This window comes from Dreissena polymorpha, chromosome 10 (assembly GCF_020536995.1).
Source record: "Dreissena polymorpha isolate Duluth1 chromosome 10, UMN_Dpol_1.0, whole genome shotgun sequence".
In the NCBI taxonomy this organism is placed as follows: Eukaryota; Metazoa; Mollusca; class Bivalvia; order Myida; family Dreissenidae; genus Dreissena; species Dreissena polymorpha.
The window spans coordinates 77,984,688-78,010,776 of record NC_068364.1 but is presented as its reverse complement, the minus strand read 5'-3'; the positions used below and the strand labels follow the sequence as shown (position 1 = coordinate 78,010,776).

Sequence of the window (26,089 nt, the reverse complement as noted above, 5' to 3'; positions counted from 1 at the left end):
ACCTGTTTCGGTCATCCAAATGTCTCATATCAATATAATGTTACGTGAATTATACTTTGACAATTATTCGAATGCATTTTCTCAACACCATCTAAATATATTAGATTGCACACTATATCAAGTAACCAAACGCGTCAGCCGAATTGTTGTCTAATAAGGAATATAGTCTATATAATGATGTTGAATTAGGTGACCGCACAACATCCATAATTCAGGCAAGTGATAGACCTTTGAATTATAATTGAGATAAATGTGTGTTTCAGAACCACGTTTAAAGTATTTTTTGCAGTACATTTCAAACAAAAGCTCCCTTATTTGTTGACATCTATAAGTCGACCGTGCCTTAAGTGCTGATGCTGCTTCCGCAGGATGTTTATTGTGACATCTGTCTTTTTATAATCACGTCATTCATAATTTATATGTCGGGAACAACAGGGTCTAACCAATTTTATGGTCGATCAATTGACAGAGTAATATTACAGACAAAGGGCGCGACCACATGGTCAGAAAACATAAGGTATGCAAATAAATCAAGCATCACCTTTAACAATCCGATTGCATTTACTAATTTTTGCAAAGCTCATATAAATAACCGTAACATAAATTTTTAATATCGATATGAACTTTGTGTGCGTCTTAACATTGCATTTAGATGTCATTTTACTGTGATGCATAGAGTTTTTGTGTGTAAACATATTTCTCATGCTTGAATAACAGAACATAACATATTTATAGCACGAACACTTAACAGATCCAGGTTTAAACAAAATTATAAATCAACTGAATATTATCAGAGTATTTTGTGGAAATATCTTTTTCAAGCAATTAATTAAATTCACATATATTAAAACAAAATTCTATTTGTCTGAAATGTAAAATTGTTTCTATCTAAAAACATGACGATTGAATAATGCCGATAAAATCAATAAAATACAACAATAATTTCTACTACCAATCATATCTGTTTTATATATATATATATATATATATTATTTTCAACATTAACACACCTATCCTTTATTATGATTCATACAAAAATACTAGTCTTGCTAGAGTTACTACTATCCTTCCGAGCTTTGTTGTATAATTTTGTCGTGACCTTTTGTTAAAATGACGAAATGTTTCAGCCAACATGTTCAATACAATTATTTGTTATCTCGATTTCATGGCAATAGTGTTTGATATTAAACTACATTACTTTTGAAATAACATATCTATTTCTATAATCAGATGAGTTGAAACATGTGTTCCATCAATTGTTACAATGGATATGTTTTTGGATTGTTATTTGAAGACATTATACTGGTTACATAATATTTGAGAAATATATTAATAAATTCTAAATACGATTTAGAAGGATAAAACAAGAGCTTCGAACTAGCACTTGTTCTTATACTTTTTGTTGAACACTTAACCTTAGTAAAAAGGCGAAAACAAAACACGAAATGAATACTTTACAAACAATAACTGCAACATAATAATTTGTTTATGTCTGCGCTTACTATTACTTTTAACATTGTGAAAGCGCTGAAATAAAACACTTACGGAAAAAAATACAACGATAATTCGATGGTCAAACGCTCAAGAGTATTTTCTCCTGTCGTTCTGCAATACCGTTTATAACAATTAGCGATACATGTATGTTGTCTCTTTAAATGCCCTGTTATGCGCGGGCATTCTATTTATTTAATCAATAACACATTTATTATGAAGATCTTTGCATTTCAGCTCGAACGCTTGTTTATGTGCTTCAACTTTGCATTAAATGAAATCCACGATATAGCACATATAATCATCGATGCAACATATTCGACCATTTGTATGCGTATTCGGCCAGACATATTGCAAAACCAACAACCCAAACATTTCAATGACTCAGTCATCATAATCAAATAATAATTTAAAATTTTCTCCCACATTACGCATCAACTTGCTGGAACGTCCAACCTTCTGAACAAAGCTTATCAAATTTTCACGTACTGATAAATATATTAGACCATTTGTCTAAGCGATGGCTTTGGAAACGTATCAAAATGACGAATGTTATGCATAGTATTATACATCGGATTTAATACATCGACTTCATTATATGTTTTGTACATACTTATGAGGATTTTTGACCACATACGTCAAAAAAGCCACATGTATTACTTAAATGATAAACGTTTTAGTTAAGTAAACGCAAGAAACTAGACCACACATACATGATTATTAAATATTTATTGAGCGTATACCTTGCAAGTACGGTAAGACATTAACAAATCTTAGCCTTTTAGCAAACCATCATGCGTTTTTATTACTTCTATGGTATAATTGAACAGGCAAAATACCTTCCAAACAACAGGGACGATGGAACTTGATATTGATTGACTGTCCACCTGAATGCGAAATAAAGACAAGTTTAATTATCAAATGCACTTTAAATAGCATGAGTCAAAAGTGTTACAATTATCAGATAATAACATGCTTCAAAGAGCCTTCATCACAAGTAATTATACTTATGGAATTAACCTGACATAATGTATAAAACAGTTGTTTGAGGATTGCACGTTTCAATGATTGCATTGCAGGTATTGTAAAACATAAATAAAATTGTACTAAAGTTTTCAGCGAATATTTTGATGCACAATCAAAGCGAATATCTTGTGTCAATCTGATTGTTACTCACATTGCTTTTTCTACCTTAGCCATAAGCTTGCAACCAAAATATGCATATTTTTTTACTTTTAAATCATTTCAATTTGAGCTGATCCAAATTTATTTCAAAAATCAAGACAATGTGAATTAAAGGTATGTATGCATTTTTCGCAATTATAATTCTAATTTGTTGAATCACTACCTAGTGAAATTGCTCTGAAATTTCGTAATTTATATAAGTAAAAATCCGTTTAAGAACTCGCAAGCTTCCTGAATATTCGATTGTTCTATATTTAATGAAAAATTATGTTATAAAGCCACTTGATAAAATAAATAAATTGTTGAAAACAAACGAGCACAGTTTTTGTTTAATCATCATGTATAATTATTATTACCGGTAGTACTTTCTTATTCATAAGTCGTATTTGGTTTCAGAACCATTATAACTGTGTTCTTGTTTTTTAACATGGTATTTAATATACCAAGTCATACACTCCGGACACTAGAATGTGCTGTTATTGATCTTCTTTGCTCGGAAGCATATATTGAGAATGAATTGAACACTGTCATGCGATTGCGACAAAACAAGCCATTGTCTGACGTTATATGACATGCAAGAAGAGACGCAGCTCACACGCGATCAGGAGCATAAAACTTAATTTAATTTCCATAAAGTGTTTATGTTTATCGACTTCAACTCAGTAATACCCAGATTTTTTCATATAAAAATTACTTTGACAAACGCAGTAACAATTATATTAACACATTACAATAAAGTATTAACATCGCTTACCGACATAAACTTTTTTTCAGTAATGTACATGCAATAGGTTAGCTGTGGGTTTGTGTTTGCATAGGGTTTGCTTACGGTTGCTTAAGATACGGTCTTTTTATAGAAACACTCAGAACAGTATATATTGTAATTTATCTGAAAAACTAGTCACGTGAATAATTTTAGTGGTAGTAGTAGTAGTAGTAGTAGTATAAGTAGTAAACTAGTTATGAATCAAATATATATGGCAACTCTATGCGCTAAGGGTAAGGGTCTATACATGTAGTGCTGTACAATACTCATTGAATGATACACCATGCGAATTCGTTTTTCTTCGAATTGAAACGTCGTGGATGACATGTCTAACATTGTTGGCAACGTGTGCAAACATGCTGTAATTGGCAATACGTATTCGGTATCATTTTTAACATATACTGTATTGTGAGTCAAAAAACGTTGTCAACATCTGCTGTAGAAAACAACTTGGTTTTAAATTTTGTTGATGTTTTAACAAAAAAGATGTTTTATATTCATGTAACACACGAACACATAATTTAGATTATATAACTTTAGGTAAGAAAGCATAAGCTAAGTTTATCTGTGAAATTGAAAATATATTTATTCAGTACAAATCCTTGCACGTTTAATTTAATAATAAAACCAACATCATGTCACAATCTCTCTAATCGTGTAGTAAATAAACTATGGCGACTTAAATTAAAAAGTGGTATTTTCCGGGGTTTTAAATACCGAATTTAGCCGTAGCTTAAGGAATGTAATAACAAATGCTCAATATATGTTTATGTTGCTGGCTACGATTTGCACCAGTCTCTAGTTACAACTTTGACTGCTTTGTAATATACGTTCAATTTTTTAATTTGCGTTTACGTTTGTCCGGTAAAAATTGGACAGCGCTCTACCTACTGCGAACATAACAGACGAAAGTAACGAATGTCCAAACTACATATTCTCTCAAGGGTCAATTTTTAATACAACGCCATCCTTTAAGTGATCATGCACATTAATACAATTGAGAGTAAACATGTTAATAAGGTGTTGTCATTATTACTTTGTGGCACGCTAAGGAGCGACGATATGTTGATTCCTCACGATCCAATCTATATCACAGGCAACATACACATCTTATTACGCGCGGCCAGATTTAGTAAAACCATTTGTATGCAATGAGGGCGTTTATTTAATTTAACGATGTACATTATTGCATGTGGCAGGAAAACTTGAACAAAGATGATCCCTAATTCCTATAAACATGCGAGTAAATCGTTGGTTCATAGCGAAATATGTTACTTTCGAGATTTAAGAATCACAATTGTATTTAACTGTTATTGATCATGCCACTTATGATATCAGTGTCACAATTAGTAACTGTGCGATGGTCCATGTTCTGTTGTTCTTATCTAAATTTGACTCTGTTATTTATAATTAGTTTTTTCTCATATTGTACTGTAACATTAATATGACAATAATAAAGAAAATTACATACATTATCGTTACTAGAAAAAATTAACACATTGTTTTTATCCTTCTATTTTTACGCATTCCCTTTTTTGCAAAGCCAATTGCTTATAAATATATTACACTACAACTACACACATTAAACATACATATAGTCTATCTACCTTCGGTTACGGGTAGGCTTTTGTAAAGCAGTGCGTGGAGAGTACAGATACTAAAATGCAAGCCAAAGAAGTAAATCTTTTAGGATGCGTCATCCATGTCATTTTTATAATTCTTTAAAAAAATGTTGTCTCCTATAACCGCCCTGCTATGTTCAAGCCTGTGTTCATGCTTGTTTATACAAAGGAATAATGCCACAAGTTGCGTTTCTGTGGATGTTTGATGACTTACGTCTGAGTGTTTCCTGCATTACTGTGCGGTGTGTTAGTAGGTCAAATGTAAATATAAAAGTAGTAACGCACTATGTACATTTTTTCCGAGCAATATTTTGATAACTATCCTTTGCAGAGCTGTCATTCTTGAAATCTTGATTTTTCTTTTTTGAAGCCAACACTCCTTACCTTTTGTTAATGCGGCATAAGAGGGTCATTAGAAAAGAAATCAGGGTCACGCCTCAAGTAAAGCGTTTTCATTCAAAGTCTTCCAAACAAGTCATTGAAAAACCATACTATTTTACATAATGATTCGTCTTCACCTTTTCTGGCTTTGCATTCCGGATATAACATTTCAAGATCACTGCTCGTTTTAATGAAAAAACAATGTCATAAGAACGATATAAATATGTGTTAACCAACATCTTAGATTGCATTGTGTGTAATAAACACATGTTTACAAGAAAAGCTGAGGCATCATTAAACGGCATCTGTTATTGTTCACGAACATTAAATGTAACGTCATGAAACGTTAAATCTAACGTCATGACAGACGTTAAAAAGATTTGTATCAGTGTCAACATATGTTTAATATGCCTCGGTAGCGCAGTAGGTAGCGCGTCAGTCTCATAGCCATATAAGGGCGATCTGAAGGTCGTGAGTTCGATCCTCACCCGGGGCAGATATTTTGAAAACATTGATAAATATCAAACAGAAAAGTATCGTATATACATAATTAGTCGAATTGTATAATTATTTTGTACCAATGACATGATGAGCGGACGTACATAAATTGCAATGAAACTTATCTAAATACAAAAGTATCATTAACAATATGTAAATGTGTATTTTTTGTTCATTATTGTACTATCGGTACTGAATTTGATGAATTAAAACATTCGCATTCTTTACGACATGAACAAACATTCAACGGACCGACATTCAATCGAATTTCAAGCCACTGTTGCAAGCCTGTTGTCTTATTGACTGAGAACCATTCAAGCTCATTTAATATCAAAAGGCGAGATTTTACCAACGCAGAGAGATTAGATTTACTAGTTGTGAATATGTTGTCTACAGCATGGATGTCAACACAACTATATTTCATACAAACTCGATGTAACATAACGCACACAAAACGCACATTTGGGGCATTGGTGGATTTATATAATGATCGAAATTTGTACCACATTTCATACAATCTTAAATAGGCAGCCATCTGGATCAACAAATCTTTGGCCTCGGGTTATAATTACCGGACACGAATATTTGCTTACCGTATGTGCCAATCTTCGGTCATTTCCGTATGTATTCGTTAGGTGTCCGTTGCATACGTATATTTAGGTTGCAGACACGTGACTTAACAAACGGCCAATCAGAATTGTACATGTAGACACGTGACGTTACACAGCCAATCAGAATTGTACACATAACAATTATCAAAGCTTTCGTTGTTTATATCTATATTTATAGACAGTCTTACTTAAACGGCCGAACATACAAGTCGCATTATTGCTGGCTTTTGCGGGATGGGCCCGTTGCGGGCTTCGCATGTATCTTGTATTTGACAAACATTTTGGAAACGTTTTGTTGTGTTAATAAGCAGAAATAAAACGCATATTGTGTAACATAACGCACACAAAACGCACATTTTTGGCATTGGTGGATTTATATAATGATCGAAATTTGCACCACATTTCATACAATCTTAAAGAGGCAGCCATCTGGATCAACAAATCTTTAGCCTCGGGTTATAATTACCGGACACGAATATTTGCTTACCGTATGTGCCAATCTTCGGTCATTTCCGTATGTATTCGTTAGGTGTCCGTTGCATACGTATATTTAGGTTGCAGACACGTGACTTAACAAACGGCCAATCAGAATTGTACATGTAGACACGTGACGTTACACAGCCAATCAGAATTGTACACATAACAATTATCAAATCTTTCGTTGTTTATATCTATATTTATAGACAGTCTTACTTAAACGGCCGAACATACAAGTCGCATTATTGCTGGCTTTCGCGGGATGGGCCCGTTGCGGGCTTCGCATGTATCTTGTATTTGACAAACATTTTGGAAACGTTGTGTTGTGTTAATAAGCAGAAATAAAACGCAAATTGTGTAACATAACGCACACAAAACGCACATTTTGGGCATTAGTGGATTTATATAATGATCGAAATTTGTACCACATTTCATACAATCTTAAAGAGGCAGCCATCTGGATCAACAAATCTTTAGCCTCGGGTTATAATTACCGGACACGAATATTTGCTTACCGTATGTGCCAATCTTCGGTCATTTCCGTATGTATTCGTTAGGTGTCCGTTGCATACGTATATTTAGGTTGCAGACACGTGACTTAACAAACGGCCAATCAGAATTGTACATGTAGACACGTGACGTTACACAGCCAATCAGAATTGTACACATAACAATTATCAAAGCTTTCGTTGTTTATATCTATATTTATAGACAGTCTTACTTAATCGGCCGAACATACAAGTCGCATTATTGCTGGCTTTCGCGGGATGGGCCCGTTGCGGGCTTCGCATGTATCTTGTATTTGACAAACATTTTGGAAACGTTGTGTTGTGTTAATAAGCAGAAATAAAACGCAAAGAAATCAGAAATGAACTTTGTTGGTTACTGTGTCTTCAACCTAAATATACGTATGCAACGGACACCTAACGAATACATACGGAAATGACCGAAGATTGGCACATACGGTAAGCAAATATTCGTGTCCGGTAATTATAACCCGAGGCTAAAGATTTGTTGATCCAGATGGCTGCCTATTTAAGATTGTATGAAATGTGGTACAAATTTCGATCATTATATAAATTCACCAATGCCCCAAATGTGCGTTTTGTGTGCGTTATGTTAAATCGATTAATGTGTTCAGAGAAGTTTGGGTGAACTTTTCTGTCGTATTCTGTAAACATTCTTCAGTTTGTTTTCCAAAATTGTAATACAAATATAACTTATGTTGTATATATAATACGACCCTTATATTTCGACAATATTAAGCAGCCAAATACTGTACATCAACCCATTCAGGTTTACATTTGGTTTAAGTTATTTGCTCCAGTTTCTTGCTCTAGTTACATGTACTTGCGACGATGCATTACCAAAAGTGTTATCCAAACTTTGGTTGTATATTGCATGTTCATATGGTATACGGTTTACAAAAGATGACATTAAACGATGTATATTTAAAGTATCCACGTTGTGGCTGTTTAAAGTGCCATATATATTTTAAGAAAAAAATGTTGTGTCTTTACATGTAAATTGCACACACGTTCCACATACTCCTGCGCTGGTTAATATTGTAAACGGTTCTTCCAAACTTTTCCTCATCTTGTACCATATTTGATGATAAAAATGGAAATGTTTTCTAATGTATTTCTTTACGTTTTATTAGTATTACACATAATGCAACGTGCCACATTCAGTTCTGCTCCATAAATATACATGTCGTCTCTGCGATGTTTAAAAGCATTTCATGACGTTCAAATCGTTAAGCAACTTAGCTCTACCAAATGCTACTTACCAAGTTACTGCCAGGATTTTATTGCTGGCTACACTTCAACATCGACTCTTATTACAGCTTAGACCCATGTCTAACAGACTTAAAACAGTTTAAATACAACAAAGGCGCTTTCGCAGTTTTGTATCATTATTTTCTTCAGAGTGTTTTTTTTAGTTTTCACTAAAAAACGAGTATTCGTAGAAAAGCAAAGTCGGATATATGTAAGCAAATTCACTACAGTGACATTTCGTTTTATCATATAACAACATATTCTGATTACGCGAGAATACGCACACAGTTGGACGAACATACTTGATGCTATTACATCAAGCCACGCAATACACATTCGTTTAAAAACTTCGTCGTGAGCATTTGGGAAATAATAATTCTTTCGTTGCATGTGTTGTTTCAATTTTGCCTTTTACGTGTAAAAGCGCAACGAAACATGTGCATGGAATAAATACAAAACAATAAATAGAAAACTGTAGTACCGTAGTCTAATAAATATAAGATTATCATGTGTCAAAATCATTTTGATTTATAAAGTTACAACATAAATCAACGGATTGACATGTACAACTGAATGCCCTTGGTTAGGATTATATAGTGGTGTAAATCTCATTGAAAGATATACATTGTGTAGGCGTTTTTGTTCGAATTGTAACGTCGTTAATGACATGTCTAACATTGTTTGCAACTTGAGCGAACATGATGTTTGTGACAATACGTTTTCTGTTTAATTTTTAACATATACTGTATCGCGAGTCATTATGCTGTAGAAAACAATATTGTTTTAAATTGTGTTGATTTTAAACAACCAGTTGTTTTATGTTCATGTAAAAAATGAACACATTATTTCTAATATATATATTAATTAAGAAAACATGAGCTAAGTGTATCTGTAAAATCTGTCAAATTGTAAATATTTTTATTCAGAAAAAAATCCTCGTACGTTAAATTTTAGAATAAAGCATACAACATGTCAAAATATTGCTAATCGTGTAGTAAATAAACTTTGGCGACTTAGGTTAAAAAGTGCTATTTTCCGGTTTCTTTTAATAACTAATGGTATAGCCGTAGTTTATGAAATGTCATTAAATATTCTCGATGTATGTCAATGTTGCTGGCTAGGATGTTAGTTCGTCTTAAGTTACTACTTTGACCGATTTGTGATGTACTTTTAAATTAAGCTTATCAAAGATTCCGCAATCAACTTTTAGAATCGTTCTTTTCTTCAGTTTAGTCTGTTTTTTTTTTGATGACATGCTCGTGTGGTTAATATAAATAGTCGATTTGTAAATACAACACACTCAAACATGAGAATGCATCCAAATTGACAGTTTCTATGCGCTTACCTAATAGAATTAAATTAAGCCACTCAATACATTTACCTTAAAACATTCCATTGTGAAAAACAGGGAAATAGCGATAGGTGTAACGTCGAATTTTTGAAATGTGCATGAATACATCAACTTGTAAATAAAGGACAATACACACTACAATGTATTGAATCTTTTGTTCAACGTATGTCATCAAATTCTACAAATTGATGAGATGAAAAAACACGCTTTTTTATTTTTTCGACACATATCTCTCTTCAACGGATGGGCATTTAATTGCATTGCAATGAGCCTCTAAAAATCTGTTATCTCATTGATTAGAAGGAATTCGAAATCCATTAAAAAGATAATTCTAAAGCACGTATATACTAGTAATCAAGATTATGTACAACGCTTGCGTGATCGAGGGAAATCAGAATTATGAGCTGCGAATTTTATTTATGTTACATGGCTCAAAGCATATCTTTGTACCAAAATGACATTATTTATTTTCCATCACTAAATATGTTACTCGATGAATCTATCCTGCGTTCTGTAAATTTACCAAAATGATTGTGTTCTCAAACCAAATTTTACGTCTATAAATCAGTAGGATCTACATTTTTTATTCTTACTCGTGATGCTTATTATGACAACTGTCTTTATTATGGTCACCTGCTGCACACGGTATGTGTCGTTCAACACATGATTGAGCTTTATTATGGTTGATGGGATCAATTTGTAATAGGGCTGGCACAAGAAACACCAACGCTCAAACATTGAGACTGCAACGTTATTGAGCAATAAATAGTACTATAGTTTAAACATTGCATCCTAATACGTCATGGCCAAACCAATGGATGTAGATGCCTTCGTTATTGCAAGAGAGAGCGTTTACATTCTTTGTTATCTATATCATTCATTAAACCTGGTGGCATTCTATGCACGTGATTTATTTATATTGAGGCGTATAACATGAATGACATTATAAAATGCGCCAGTATAAACGTAAACATAAACAAGAAATGAAACACTTAAAATGTGTGTTGTATTCATCATAAAGTGTTTCATCAGCACAAACTTATTCACATGAACATATGTAGCTATACTTTCATTTTTGGATCGTATGTATTGCATGTATTATGACAAATCGTGGTAACATTATATAGCTTAGACTTGCTTGGTTTCAACATATGTTTGTACTTGAGTATTCATGTACCTACTCATGCATCTATATTTGGAAATGTTTTTATAATTTGTGTGCATAAACTTGAAGCTTTAACGATGTGATATCAGCAATATATTAAATGGATGCATTGATGTTCACCTTAGTTTGGATATCCCAATATTTTTGTTTTGTTTTCAATACTCCGAATACGTTTTAAGTCTATTTCATCAAACATTGAACTATTCGCACTGGTGCGTATCAATTTACTTCTAAAGAAGACTGCCACAACGATGTGATATACTGCGCAATAGTACAAACATAATAACATTTAATCAAATATGTTATGTTTGAATACAGCACAGGATAGATGTCACACATAGTTACAACCATGTATTATAACCGTTCTACTCGTATAAAGGACTGATGACTGGTGAAGAGTTTGGAGTCCCTGTAAGCAGGAATGGAGGAGAATATATTGTTGGCTAACAAGGATCGGAACGAAAAATCGCTGATTATGATGTCTGTAACGAACACTTATCGGACAATTACTTTGAATAAACAATGAATTTATATAATTCTTAGAATGATATAATAATTGAGATGTTCTAATCAAAACAGTTCCCTTTGAAAAAGATAAACACACGAGTTTCATAGACGCCTCTCGTCCGAAAAAAATGCAGCCTTATTCGTACACAATCAGTCAATAATTTGTTTGTGAACATAACAGACGAAAATAACGACTGCCCAAACTACATATTTCCTCAAGCGTCAAGTTTTAATAAAACATTTACAACGCAATCCTTTAAGTGACCATGCACATTCATGCAAATGAGAGTAAACATGTTAACAATGTGTTGTCATTATTACTTTGTGGCACGCTAAGCAGCGACGATATGTTGACGATATGTTGATTCCACACGATCCAATCCATAGCACAGGCAACATACACATCTAATTACGCGCGGCCAGATTCAGTAAAAACAATTGCATTAAATGTGAACGTATATATAATTGAACAATGTACATTATTGCAAATGACAGGCAACTTGTACTAAGATGATCTCTTATCCCTTTAAACTTGCGAGTAAATAGTTTGTTTCGTAGCGAAATATGTTAATTTCTAGATTTCAGAATTACAATCTGGGCGTATGTATTTTACTGTTTTTGATCCTGATATCAATGTCACCATTTGTAACTGTGCGATGGTTCATATTCTGATGTTATTACTTTGTTTTTATCCTTCACAAACTTTTTTGATTTTTTTTTGCAAAGCCATGTGCTTACAAATATATTACAACTAACACACATTTAAAATAGCAAAGATTCTACTTCTGGTCACGGCTAGGGTTTTAAAAAGCAGTGTGTGGAGAATACAGATACTAAAAAGCTAGACAAAGAAGTACATGTTTAAGGATGTGTCAATCAGGTCAGTTTTATAATTCCTTTAAAACATGTTGTCTCATATTAACGTCCTGCTATGTTTAAGCCTCAGCTCATGCTTGTTTATACAAAGGAACAATGTCACAAGTTGCGTTTCTGCGGATGTTTGATGACATACGTCTGTGTGTTTACTGATTTCTGTGCGGTGTTAAAGTAGTTCAAATGTAAGTATCAAAGTGGTAATGTACTATGTACATTTGTTACCGATCAATATCTTGATAACTATCCTTTGCAGAGCTGTTATTCTTGACATCTTGATTTTATTTCTTTTGAAGCCAACACTCCTTACCTTTTTTAATGTGGCATAAGAGGGTCAAGAGATAAGAAATCAGGGTCACGCCTCAAGTAAAGCGTTTTCATTCAAAGTCTTCCAAACAAGTCATTGACAAACACAATTATTTTACATAATGATTCGTCTTCACCTTTTCTGGCTTTGCATTCCGGATATAACATTTCAAGGTAACTGCTCGTATTAATGAAAATACGCATGTCCTAAGAACGATATAAATATATGTTTACCAACATCTTAGTTTGTATTGTGTGCAATGAAAACATGTTTACAAGAAAAGCTGAGGCATCATTAAGCGGCATGAAACGTTAAATATAACGTCATGACAGACGTTAAATATATTTGTATCAGTGTCAACATATACTTAATATGTCTCGGTACCGCAGTAGGTAGCGCGTCAGTCTCATAGCCATATAAGGGCGATCTGAAGGTCGTGAGCTCGATGCTCAACCGGGGCAGATGTTTTGAAAACATTTATAAATATCAAACAGAAAATTATCGAATATACATAATTAGTCGATTTGTATAATTATTTTGTACTAATGACATGATTAGTGGACGTACATGAATGTCAATGAAACTTATCTTAATACAAAAGTATCACTATAAATCTGTGAATGTTATTTGTTTGTTCAACATTGTATTATCGGTTCTGAATTTAAACATTCTCATTCTTTACGACATTAACGAACATTCAACGGACCGACATTCAATCGAATTTAAAGCCACTGTTGCAAGCCTGTTGTCTTATTAGATTTACTAGTTGTGAATATATTGTTTACAGCATGTCAACACAACTATATTTTTAATACAAACTCGATTAATGTGTTCAGAGAAGTTTGGGTGCATGGATGTCAACACAACTATCTTTCCTACATACTCGATTAATGTGTTCAGAGAAGTTTGGGTGCATGGATGTCAACACAACTATCTTTCATACATGCTCGATTAATGTGTTCAGAGAAGTTTGGATGTCAACACAACTATCTTTCCTACATGCTCGATTTATGTGTTCAGAGAAGTTTGGACAGCATGGATGTCAACACAACTATCTCTCATACATGCTCGATTAATGTGTTCAGAGAAGTTTGGATGTACTTTTCATGCTCGATTAATGTGTTCAGAGAAGTTTGGATGTACTTTCTGTCGTATTCTGTAAACATTCTTCAGTTTTTGTTTTTTCCAAAATTGTAATCTAAATATAATTTATGTTGTATAATATATAATATGACCCCAATAGTTCGACAATAATAAGCAGCCATTTTATGTACATCAATCCATCCAGGTTTACACTTGGTTTAAGTTATTTGCTACAGTTTCTTACTCCAGTTACTTTCGACGATGCATTACCAAAAGTATAAGACAAACTTTAGATGAATATTGCATTTTCATATGGTTAACTATCTAAAAAGGATGACTTAAAATGATGCATATTTAAACTATCCACGTTATGGTTGTTTAAAGTGCAATATAGCTTTTAAGAAAACTCTGTCTTGTAATAAATGTAAAGCACACACGTGTTTGTTTTTTACATGTTAAGCGGACAGAGCCAAAATCGTTCGTGCTACTTCCTCGGGATATTTACTGCGAAAACTGTCTTCATTATCATCACGTGATCAAAATATGTATATGCCGTGAACCATATGATCGAACTAGTCTTATGTTCGATGTTCTCAACAAGTGATTGTGCAGACATAATCACATAAATAGTGCGCTCCGAAGGACGTACGTTCCACATAATCCTGCGCATGTGTGTTTATCATCTTGTCAAATATTTGATGATAATACTTGAAATGTTTTCCATATATCTCTTTACATTTTATTATAAAACACATAATGCAATGCCACATTCAGTTCTCCTCCCTTATACTTTGAATGTCGGCTCTTTTAATGACGTTCAGATCATTAAGCGACTTAGGTTTTCCAAATGCTACTTACCAGGTTACTGCCAGGATTTTATTGCTGGCTACACTTCAACAGCGACGCTTATTACAGCTTAGACCCATGTCTTATAGACTTAAAACAGTTTAAATACAAGAAAGGCGCTTTCGCATATTTGTCGCATTATTTTTTTCAATGTTAATTTAAGCTTTCACTGAAAATCGATTATTCATAGAAAAACATTTTACCGACGGACGGCGCCTTTTCCGGTTTTGCGTTTCCATGTGTGCAATAAAATTAACAATAAAGATAATAAGTAAATACCGAAAAAGCCATATCTGGCTTATAGTTATCCCACTATAATACTTAAACAAACCTTTTTGAGATTTATTGCATATGAACTAATACTTGACTTAACAGACTGTCTTGGTAATTATGAATAAATGCGCCATAAGACCACCTCTTAACTGCACCAAGTACTGACTATTTCCGCATTGTCACAATATAGTTCCTTATACTATTGCTAAATAAAACCCAACATTCATTTAAAGTGGATTTTTTTTCATGATAAACCTGAACATTGTGCCCGCCCTAATTGAATTGAAGCAACCCACTCTCCAGAAATTGCATAATACAGCTTAATATATTTTCACATTTTTGTGCTGACCAAAAGGAATAAGTTTGCTTAACAAGCCACTGGAATTCATTTATTTCGATTGAAATTTACCCTCTTACTGCCACTGGGGCATTAGCCTATTTTCAGAAATAATTATAACATGGTTATTTCACTGAATACATGAATGCATATAAACTACGTTTTCTAATAACGCTTGCAATTGATTTTTGCTCTTACTACTATTGCTTAGATCAGACGCCATGTGACCGATCCACTTTTCCCCCACCACTGTACAGAAAATCCGTAAAATACAGCCCGTAAATTCATCATCCATCATAAAGATCACAAGAATTGCTAAGAAACACCTTTTAACTACCGGCTTATAACTTAATTTTGCAGATTTAATAAACGTTTACTTGAATAGATTTGAAATAATTAAAGGAGACAATTTACAACCTTTTGTTTGTGTAGATAACAATGAGAAAGAAATTTTCATTTTGTAAAATTCACTACTTCGGTTACAAAACACCCACAATAAGGAAACTAAAAAAAAACGGCCCAGCAGTGGCCCAACAATAAATATGTATATTTTTTAGAAATAGACCATATTATTTTATTCATTGTTAATTTTAGCTTTCACCGAAAAACGATTATTTGCAGAAAAGCAAATTCGGATATCAGTAAGCCAATTCACCACTAATAATGCTCGAAATCACCATTTCGTTTTATCACATAACAATATATCTTCACTATTCTGATTACGCGAGAAAACGCACACATTTGGACGAACATACGTGATGCCATTTCATCAAGCCACGCAAAACATATTCTTTTAAAAACTTCGTCGTGAGCATTTAGGACATACTCATACTTTCGTTGCATGTATTGTTTAAATTTTGCCTTTAACGTGTAAAAGCGTAACGAAACATGTGCATGAAAGAAATCCAAAATAATAAATAGAAAACTGTTGTTCCTTAGTCTGATAAATATTAGATTATTATGTGTCAAAATCATTTTGATTTATAATGTTACTACATAAATCAACGTTCAACGGATGAACATGTAATCGAATTTCAAGCAACTGTTTCAATCATGGTTTCTTGTTGATTGAGAGTCATTCCCGTTGATGTTATACCAATAATGACGTATAAAAAACGCACACAGGAATCAAAGAGATCAGAATGTCGCGTTGTGAATAAATTGATTTAAGCATGGATGAACGTAAAACATAATTGCACGAAATATGTTCCAAAACCACATGTGTTCATTACATTTAGTGTAGTTTTCATTCCTTAAACCAGTTTCGATGAACCAAATTTATCATCTTAATATCATGTTACGTCCATCATACTTTGAACATGATATGAAGGCATTTTCTCAACAACATCTCATTTCAGTCAACACTATATCAAGTTACCAACCAAAATGTAGTCTGGGTAATATTGTGTAAAAGGTGACTGCAAAAAACACATATTTTTCAGACAAGTGAAACTCCTTTAAATTACACTTGAGATAAATGCGTGTTTCTGAACTACGCTTGAAGTATTGTTCTTGTAATAAATGCCAAGTTAAATCCGCTTTATTTGTTGACATCTTTAAGACGACGGTGCCTAAAGTGCTTATGCCGCTTCCTCGGGATATTTATTGCGACAACTGTATTTTTTCACGTCATTCATAATGTATATGTCGGGAACCACATGATCTAACCAATCTTATGTTCTATCAATTGCAAGCGTAATACTACTGAGAAAGTTCGTGACGACTTGGGCAGATAAAACATAAGGTCTGCAAATAAAAAAGAAATCACGTATAACAAATCGAATGCATTTTTTGTTAAGCTCATGTAAATAACCGTAACATACATTTTACACATGGATAAGTACTTCATGTGCGTCTAAACATTGCATTCAGATGCCATTTTACTGTGATGCATAGCGTGTTAGTCTTACAACAAATTAATCATGTTTGAAGATCAGAATATAACATTTTTTATAACTCGAACACTTAACAGTTCTAGGTTTAATTACAATGATTGGTCAACAAAATTGAAAATAATAATTCTATTTGTCAGAACTATAATCTAGCAATTTATTAAATTTACATATATGTACACGAAATTATATTTCTTTCAAATGTGACATTGTTTCTATCTAAAAATATATCGATTTAAGTTGCCGATAAAATCAATAAAATAAATTTAACAATAATTTTAAGTATGCATTATAGTAATGAAGGAGCAACAAATTATACGATGCAATATACAATTACATCTGTTTAAAGTAGCAACTTTGTGTAACAAATGGCAGAGCTAACAAACTATATGATTGCAAAATCAGGGCATTTATATGTTACTATGTTTATATTAAAATATGAATACTTTTATTTGATATATCAATCTCATGGCACTATTGTTTGATGTTAAACTACACTACAATGATGCGGAGCAACATGATTTCATTTTCATTCATACAGCATTTGAAAGAACATAAAAAAAATTATAATCGGATAAAATAAAACACGAATCACTTCGCATCAAATGAACTCCGCGAAATAGCACATATTATCATCGATGCAACATATTAGACGTTCGACCTCCTGAACAAAGCTTGTCGAATTTCCATGTACGGAACTGTAACTATATTAGAGAAATTGTCTAAGCGTATGCTTTGGAAACGTATAAAATGACGAATTTAACGCATAATTATATTATACATAGGATTTAATGGATCTATTTCAGTATATGCTTTGTACATGCCTATGAATTTGAATATATACGTTAATATAGCTTACTGTATTACTTAAACGATAAACACAATCGTTACGTTAACTCAAGAAACTAGACAAAGCATACATGACTATTAAATATTTATTGAGCGTTTAGTTTGCAAATATGGTAAGACGTTTACAATTATAAGCCTTTTTGCAAGCCATCATGCGCTTTTATAACTAGTATGGTAATATTGAACACGAAACAAATATCTTCCGGACAAGAGCGACGATGGAACTTGCAATTGATTAATTTTCCACGCGAACGCGAATAAAGACAAGTTTAATTATCAAACGCACTTTAAATAGCATGAGACCAATGTGTTACCTTAATTGGATTAATACATGCTTCAAAGAACTTTTATCACAGTCAAGTGATTACTCTCATCGAAATGAATCTGACATATTGCATGCAAACAGTTTCCTAATGGTTGCATGGTTTGATGATTTAATTGCAGGATTGTTGAAACAATAAAACAATTATGCTCACGTTTTCAGCGAATTTTTGTATACACAAATAAATTGATGAAAATATAAAACTACTTACACGCGAATATTTCTTGTTTAAATCTGATTGAAATTCGTATAGCTTGTCTAATAAAAAGTAATAAATAAAGAATAAACTGTGTTAGTTTGGTATCAATTTATTTACTATAACAAGGCATACATATCGGACAAAAGTATGTGTTGTTATTGATCTTTCCTGCTCGGAAGCATATATATTGAGAATAAATTGAACCATGTCATGCGATTGAGACACAACAAAAAATTGTTTTACGTTATCTTACATGCAGGTAAATACGCAGATCACACGCGATCAGGAACATAAAACTAAGTTTAAGGTCAATAACGTGTATATATAAATATCGACTTTAGCCTATTCAGTAATACCCGTACACATATTTATCATATACGATTCACTAAGACAAACGTAGTGACACTTATATTTACACATTTAAATTAAGTATTAACATATTAACTGACATAAACTTTTCCAGTAATGCACATACAGGATGTTAGATATGTGTTTGTGTTTGCGTTTGCGTGTGTGCGTGCATGTTTGTGTGAATTATGTAATACATTTGTGGCTAGGAGAGGTTTGATATTTCTTTTGATCGGTTTAAACGTCCAATCCTTTTCACAATTAGTAACTTGCCTTTCATAAATTAAAATCGGATGCTAATGAACATTTTATTTTCGATAACGCTTATTGTGTGTCATAAGCAATATAGGTTTAAGGCATTAAAGATTTTTTGGTGTCTTAAACGTTTTTGTTTCACCAGGAAGCAGTAAGTGATACAGTGATAATAGTTCGTCAAAGTCGAATTGCACTAAAATGATAACACAATTAATGATGAAAACATCAATACAGACGCACTATCAATTGGTGTTAGAAAGCATATTTAAGATTAAACACACATTTGTATTTGGGTTGCACGTGTGTTTGCATTTTTTTCGGTTATAACAAAAAGCTTAAATACTTGCCTTGAAAAATAGGATTCGGAGATAACCGTTTGGATCGCACAACTTTACATAGCTGTATTAGTTATCAATTACAGTTTACGATACTCAAGTCGATTAATATATGGAGTCGTTTTGGCCAATGAATTTTTATTTCCTTCCCCGAACAAATGACGATCCATACCTTTAAGTTTATGATGAGGAATCGTTATACAAATTGAAAATGGTTGATTATGTAAGAATCGGAAAACTGGAGTAGATTGCTCGATTTTATTAAAAAAAAGAATTAATTATATATACTTTTAGTCTTTCAGTTTTAAATTAGTCATCGAAGGTTAATTTTGCAATTTGTGCTTACAATCGATTTTTTTTCTATAATTTTATCTTATTTTGTTGCTTAAAGTAAGGCCTTTTAAGGCCTTTTAAAATAAAACAACCTATGAAATATATTGATTTATGATGATATGAAAAAGTTGCCACGTTAATATTTTTAGAGGAAGTAGAAGTAGTAGTAGTAAAATCGTCATGAATCGAATATACATGACAACTCTATGCGCTAAGGTAAACCAAAAAGGGTTCTATAATGCTGTAAAGTTTTCCTTGAATGATATACATTGTGTAGGCGTTTGTCCGAATTGTAACGTCGTGAATGACATCTCTTACATTGTTTGAAACATGGGCGAACATGTTGTTAGTGACAATACGTTTCCTTTTTTTAACATATACTGTATCTTGAGTCAGTAGACGTTGTCATCATCTGCTGTAGACAGCAAGTAGGTTTAAAATAATGTTGATTTGAAACAACAAAAAATTGTATGTTAATTTAAAACATTAACACATCATTTTTATAATACAATTTTAATTAAAAGAACATAGCTAAGTGTATCTGTAGATTTGTAACTGTATTTATTTAGTCAAATCCTTATTGTTTAGGACAAGACAAAATCATACAACATGAAAAAAACTTGACAATCTTGTTGAAAATATTGCGACTTAAGTAAAAAGTGCTTTTTGCAGTCATTTTAATAATGAAGGATTTAGCCGTAGGTTAAGGAATATAACAATATATGTTCCATATATGTTTATGTTGCTGGCAACGATTTGAACTCGTCTCTCGTTACAACATTTACCGATGTGTACTTTACTTTAAATTAAGCTTATTAAAGACATTTGCATTCGCATTTAAGTAGTGTTATGTTCTTCAGTATAATTTGTTTTTTAAACATGACATGTTTACATAATTAAATTAAATTAAGCAAACTAATACGGTTACCTTCAAACATCCCATTGTGAGGAAATGGAAATAGCGATAGGTGTAACTTATAGTTCCTGTAACGTGAATGAAGAAAAGAAATTGCAAACAAACGACATGAATATTACTATGTACTTTTCCTTTTGTTCAACAAATGTCATCCAATTCTATAGTTTGATGAGATGACAATGACTTTTTTACTCTTTCGACAGATATCTCTGTTCAACGGATGGACATTTAATTGCATTTCAATTAGCGTCTGGCAATCTGAATTCTCTATAAAGAAGCTACTTCCGAAGCACGTATATAATTAAGATTTAGAACATCGCTCAAATGAATAAGGGGAATAATTATTATAAGTTGTGAATTTTATTTTTGTAAGATGGCTTAAATCATATATTTGTATCAAAATGACAGTATTTATTTCGCATCTCTAAATATGTTACTTTATGAAACGTACACGTGTTCTGTAAATATACTACAGTGAGTTTGTTTCTCCGACCAAATTTTACTTCTGTAAATCGGTAGGATCTACATTTCTTATTCTTACTCGTGACAACTGTCTTTATTATGATCACCTTCTGCACTAGCTGTTTGTCGTTCACCACACGAGTAAGCTATTTAATAGTTGATTTGATCAATACGTACTAGGACAAGCACACGACACTCCAACGCTCAAATCTTAAGTCTACAACGTAATTGAACATTAAATAGTACACTTACAATGGTTTGACAGATAGGTCTATTTTTATGAAGAACGAACATATTCCATCTTTAGTTTAAACATTGTCTCCTAACACGCCAGGGCCTAACCAATGGATGAAGATGCTTTTGTAATTGCAAGAGAGAGCGTTTCAATTCTTTTTTATCTTTATTATTGATTAAACCTGATGGCATTATATGTACGTGATTAATTTATATTAAGGCGTATAACATGAAGGACATTAAAAAGTACAGTATAAACGTATACATAAACAAGAAATGAAACACTTTAAAGGTGTATTGTATTTATCATATCGTGTTGCATCAGCACAATAACATTCTCATGAACATATGCAGCTTTAATTTCGTTGTTTTTGGATCGTATGTATTGCATGTATTTAGACAAATCGTGATAACATAAAAGGCTTTGACTTGCTAGGTTTCAAACGATGTTTGTACTTAATTATTCATGATCCTACTCATGCATTTGTATTTTGAAACGTTTTTATAATGTGTGTGCATAAACTTTACGGATTACACGATGTTATCGCAACACTATTATTAAATTGGTGCATAAGTGTTCATCTTAGCTTGATATCCAATTGTTAGAGAAGACATTTTGTTTTAAATACATGGCATACGTTTTAAGTCGACATTAAATCATGGCATACCGGACACAAGTGATAAGGAATTGTATCAACCATTGAATTATTCGCCCTGGTGCGTATCAATTTACTTCCAATACACTGAAAGAAGACTTTCAAAACGGTGTGATGAATACTGCGAAATAGTACAAACATAAGAGCCTTTAATCCAATATGTGATTTCTGAATACAGCACAGAACAAAGGTCACATATGGTTACAACCATATATTATAAACGTTCTGCTTGTATTAAGGACTGATGGCTGGTGAATAGTTTGGAGTCCATTTGAGCAGGGATGGAGGAGAATATATTGTTGACTAACAAGGAACGGAACAAAAAATCGCTGATTATGATGTCAGTAACAAAGATTTAGCGGAAAATTACTTTGATTAAATAAGGAAAATATAGAATTCGTTGAATGATATAATAGTTGAGATGTTGAAATCGAATCAGTGCCCTTTAAACAAGATAAACACATGAGTGTTATGGCCGTTTCTCGCCCGAACAAATCAAATTGCAGCCTTATTCGTAAACAATGAGTCAATATCAATAGTGTGTGTGTAAATTCATTTGCCATGTACAAATAACGAATAAATGACGCTATATAAATGAACAAGATTAAACGCCAAATGAATTATAAGATTTCAAATTTGTTTAATATCACTCGCATTTTTAATAAATACTTTCGCGGGTTTGCGGAACTAACTTTACATAATTGAACTCCGACTTTAAATTGTTGCATTACTTTCGACACTTAGTGCCCTTGTTTGCCTATAATTCAATCCAGCACATGTTCAGTGAGGCTAGACATTCAAACAAGTGATGATTAATTTGTTTCGCGTTGACGTTTATTGTTCGGAAAATTTGGACAGCGCTCTACCTACTGCGAACATAACAGACGAAAGTAACGAATGTCCAAACAACATATTTTCTCAAGGGTCAATTTTTAATACAACATTCACAAGGCCATCCTTAAGTGATCATGCACATTCATGCAAATGAAATTAAACATGTTAATAAGGTGTTGTAATTATTACATTGTGGCACGCTAAACAGCACACGATCCAATCTATATCACAGGCACATACACATCTTATTACGCGCGGCCAGATTTAGTAAAACCATTTGCATGAAATGATAGCGTTTATTTAATTTAACGATGTACATTATTGCATGTGGCAGGAAAACTTGAACTAAGATGATCCCTAATTCCTATAAGCATGCGAGTAAATCGGTTGCTTGATAGCGAAATATATTACTTTCGAGATTTAAGAATCACAATCTTGGCGTACGTATTTGACTGTTATTGATCATGCCACTTATGATATCAGTGTCACCATTTGTAACTGGGCGATGGTTCATGTTCTGTTGTTATTATCTAAATTTGACTCTGTTATTTATAATTTGTTTTTTGCTCATATTGTACTGTAACATAAATATGACACTAATGAAGAAACTTACATACATTTTCGTTACTAGAAAAAGGAAACACATTGTTTTTATCCTTCTATTTTTTTTTAAAGCATTCGCTTTTTTCCAAAGCCAATTGCTTATAAATATATTACACTACAACTAACACACATTAAGCATACATATAGTCTATCTACCTGCGGTCACGGGTAGGTTTTTGTAAAGCAGTGTGTGGAGAATACAGATACTAAAATGCAAGCCAAAGAAGTAAATCTTTTAGGATGCGTCATCCAGGTCAGTTTTATAATTCTTTAAAAAAATGTTGTCTCCTATACCCGCCCTGCTATGTTCAAGCCTGTGTTTATGCTTGTTTATACAAAGGAAAAATGCCACCAGTTGCGTTTCTGTGGATGTTTGATGACTTACGTCTGAGTGTTTCCTGCATTTCTGTGCGGTGTGTTAGTAGGTCAAATGTAAGTATCAAAGTGGTAACGTACTATGTACATTTTTTTTTCGATCAATATCTTGATAACTATCTATTTCAGAGCTGTCATTCTTGACATCTTGATTTTTCTTGTTTGAAGCCAACACTCTTTATTTTTTTATGCGGCATAAACGGGTCATTAGAAAAGAAATCAGGGTCACACCTCAAGTAAAGCGTTTTCATTCAAAGTCTTCAAAACAAGTCATTGACAAACCATACTTTTTTACATAATGATTCGTCTTCACCTTTTCTGGCTTTGCATTCCGGATATAACATTTCAAGGTCACTGCTGGTATTAATGAAAAAACAATGTCATAAGAACGATATAAATATGTGTTAACCAACATCTTAGATTGTATTGTGTGTAATAAACACATGTTTACAAGAAAAGCTGAGGCATCATTAAACGGCATCTGTTATTGTTCACGAACATTAAATGTAACGTCATGAAACGTTAAATCTAACGTCATGACAGACGTTAAAAAGATTTGTATCAGTGTCAACATATGCTTAATATGCCTCGGTAGCGCAGTAGGTAGCGCGTCAGTCTCATAGCCATATAAGGGCGATCTGAAGGTCGTGAGTTCGATCCTCACCCGGGGCAGATATTTTGAAAACATTGATAAATATCAAACAGAAAAGTATTGTTTATACATAATTAGTCGAATTGTATAATTATTTTGTACCAATGACATGATGAGTGGACGTACATGCATTTCAATGAAACTTATCTAAATACAAAAGTATCATTAAAAATATGTAAATGTGTATTTTTTGTTCAACATTGTATTATTGGTACTGAATTTGATGAAATAAAACATTCGCATTCTTTACGACATGAACGAACATTCAACAGACCGACATTCAATCGAATTTCAAGCCACTGTTGCAAGCCTGCTGTCTTATTGACTGAGAGCCATTCAAGCTCATTTAATATCAAAAGGCGAGATTTTTCCAACGCAAAGAGATCAGATTTACTAGTTGTGAATATATTGTCTACAGCATGGATGTCAACACAACTATCTTTCCTACATACTCGATGAATGCGTTCAGAGAAGTTTGGGTGTACTTTTCTGTGTTCAGAGAAGTTTGGGTGTACTTTTCTGTGTTCAGAGAAGTTTGGGTGTACTTTTCTGTATTCAGAGAAGTTTGGGTGTACTTTTCTGTGTTCAGAGAAGTTTGGGTGTACTTTTCTGTATTCAGAGAAGTTTGGGTGTACTTTTCTGTATTCAGAGAAGTTTGGGTGTACTTTTCTGTAATCAGAGATGTTTGGGTGTACTTTCTGTCGTATTCTGTAAACATTCTTCAGTTTTTTTCCAAAATTGTAATAAAAATATTACTTATGTTGTGTTTATAATACGACCCTTATATTTCGACAATATTAAGCAGCAATTTTCTGTGCATCACTCCATTCAGGATTACACTTGGTTTAAGTTATTTGCTACAGTTTCTTACTCCAGTTACTTTCGACGATGCATTACCAAAAGTGTAAAGTGGACAGAGCCAAAATCGTTCATGCTACTTCCTCTGGATATTTACTGCGAAAACTGTATTCATTATAATCACGTGATCAAAATATGTATATGCCGTGAACCATATGATTGAACTAGTCTTATGCTCGATGTTCTCAACAAGTGATTGTGCAGACATAATCACATAAATAGTGCGCTCCGAAGGACGTGCGTTCCACATAATCCTGCGCATGTGTGTTTTGAAAACGATTCATCCAAAATTTTTATCATCTTGTCAAATATTTGATGATAATACTGGAAATGTTTTCCATATATCTCTTTACATTTTATTATAAAACACATAATGCAATGCCACATTCAGTTCTCCTCCCTTATACTTTGAATG

At 32.8% G+C, this 26,089-nt stretch overlaps 2 non-coding genes across 2 annotated transcripts; both read left to right on the top strand.

Moving 5' to 3' along the window:
• The first annotated feature begins 5,854 nt into the window (after positions 1–5,854).
• Trnam-cau (transfer RNA methionine (anticodon CAU)) lies at positions 5,855–5,941 on the top strand. The gene is given in 2 exon segments: positions 5,855–5,891; positions 5,906–5,941. It is a non-coding gene; the product is annotated as a tRNA-Met (tRNA).
• An 18,808-nt stretch (positions 5,942–24,749) lies between these two features.
• Positions 24,750–24,836, top strand: Trnam-cau (transfer RNA methionine (anticodon CAU)). The gene is given in 2 exon segments: positions 24,750–24,786; positions 24,801–24,836. It is a non-coding gene; the product is annotated as a tRNA-Met (tRNA).
• The last annotated feature ends 1,253 nt before the right edge of the window (positions 24,837–26,089 follow it).